The sequence below is a fragment of the Lissotriton vulgaris genome, unplaced genomic scaffold, assembly GCF_964263255.1.
Source record: "Lissotriton vulgaris unplaced genomic scaffold, aLisVul1.2 SCAFFOLD_1935, whole genome shotgun sequence".
Classification (NCBI taxonomy): Eukaryota; Metazoa; Chordata; class Amphibia; order Caudata; family Salamandridae; genus Lissotriton; species Lissotriton vulgaris.
The window spans coordinates 448,419-450,354 of record NW_028250369.1 but is presented as its reverse complement, the minus strand read 5'-3'; the positions used below and the strand labels follow the sequence as shown (position 1 = coordinate 450,354).

The 1,936-nt window shown below is 48.7% G+C and overlaps 1 pseudogene; it reads left to right on the top strand.

The window, feature by feature from the left end:
• Nucleotides 1–585: 585 nt before the first annotated feature.
• LOC147663279 (uncharacterized) lies at nucleotides 586–1,695 on the top strand (annotated as a pseudogene).
• Nucleotides 1,696–1,936: the final 241 nt, after the last annotated feature.

Sequence of the window (1,936 nt, the reverse complement as noted above, 5' to 3'; positions counted from 1 at the left end):
TCAAAGTTCTAACACTCCCGCAATCGCGGTGACAGAGGGCGATAACATAGAGGTTACAGAGGACAGAATAGTTCCTCCAGAGACACCTCTTATTCAGGTAAGGTTATTGCACACTGGAGACACCAAGGTGGGAGGTCGGATTGCTTTGTTCCACCATATGTGGGAGACTCTCAAACAGGATCCTTGGATCCTTCAGACGGTAAGAGGTTTTCAGATAGAGTTCTATGCCTCACCCCATCAGGTTCGCATTCCTCCTCCCCTACATTTTTCCCATGCAGAGATGTCTTTCATGAACGACGAGGTTCAATCATTGTTGGAAAAAGGGGCAATCGTGCACACGATTCCTCATCCGCTAGGGTTTGTAAGTACCATCTTTCTAGTGCCCAAAAAGGACAAAGGTTTCAGACTGGTGCTCAATCTGAGGGAATTCAATTCCTGCGGAGTGTATCGCCATTTCAAAATGGAAGGTATACATTTATTGAGGGACATCCTGTTGGAAAAGGATTGGATGTTGCGTCTTGATTTGAAAGACGCGTACCTGGCGTTGCCTATTTTTCCTCCTCACAGGAGGTTCCTTTAATTCTAATGGAGAGACCAGTGGCTCGAATTTTCGGCCATGCCCTTTGGCCTTTTGTCCGCCCCTTGGTGTTTCACCAAGTTACTAAAGCCCGTGGTTCAGTACCTCAGGGATCGAGGAGTAAGACTCATAATTTATTTGGACGATATTCTGATTATGGCTCAGAATATGGACATGGTTCTTCGTCATCTGAGCTGGATGGTCCAACTCTTTTAAGAATTGGGGTTTGTCATCAACGCGCAGAAGTCCATTCTGACTCCAACGCAGTCAATAGAATTCATGGGGTTTCAGGTGGACTCGGGTGCAGCAATGTTACTATTACCATTGAGGAAGAGAGTAGCTATCAAGAAGGAGTTGAGGAGGGCACTTGCCTCTCCGACTATATCCTTGAGGACATTGGCCAGATTGGTGGGGCTTCTGGCCGCATCAATACAGGCGATATTCCCGGGACCCTTACATTACAGGGCGCTTCAGCGTTTGAAGATTCTACACTTACGCAAGGGTCTGAGTTATGCAGAGCAGATCTCAATCTCTAGCGAGGCACGGACCGAGATGACTTCCTGGTTGGAACACATGGATGCCTGGAATGGCAAAGCCATTTTCGCAGCCAGTCCGGAGATAGTCATAGAATCAGAAGCCAGCAAATGGGGCTTGGGAGCCCGCTGCGGATTAGTGGAGACTGGGCGTCGGGGGTCCCCGAAGGTACTGGAACTCCTTATCAATTGCCTGGAACTTCTTGTGGGTTCTTTTGCGATTCGGACACTCTCCCCGCAACGAGCGAGTTGTTGTATTCTACTGCGGATGGACAATGTGTCAACATTACGACACATAAATCGTCTGGGGGGTAAGAGATCTCATCTTCTGGTAGAGATAGCCAAGGACTTTTGGCATTATTGCCTGACCCATCATATCTCGGTAACGGCGGAGAACATTCCGGGGTCTTCCAACATGATAGCGGATTGGAACTCCCGTTTTCTGAGGGATACCAGCGATTGGAGGCTGCATCCCAGGGTATTCCAACAGTTGAACAACAAATAGGGTCCATGTTCAGTGGACCTTTTTGTGTCCAGATCAGCTCGGACGCATCTCTTCAGTCATGGACGACAGACATTCTATAAGCGTTTCCGGTGGCACTAGCTTTGTTGTGCGCACTTTCTGTTCAACTACAGTCATTTCCGGAGATTCAGGAGGACTCTCTGGGGTTGCCTCGCCCACTGGTAATGCAAGGCCACTTATCTCACATGGCGGGGAGACTTTCAGGCGACGATGGCAAGTGCCTGTAGCTTCACAGGAGACTCTGTTTTTCTTATCACAATCATGGGCACCAGCTACGCACAAACAATATGAGTCAGCTTGGAG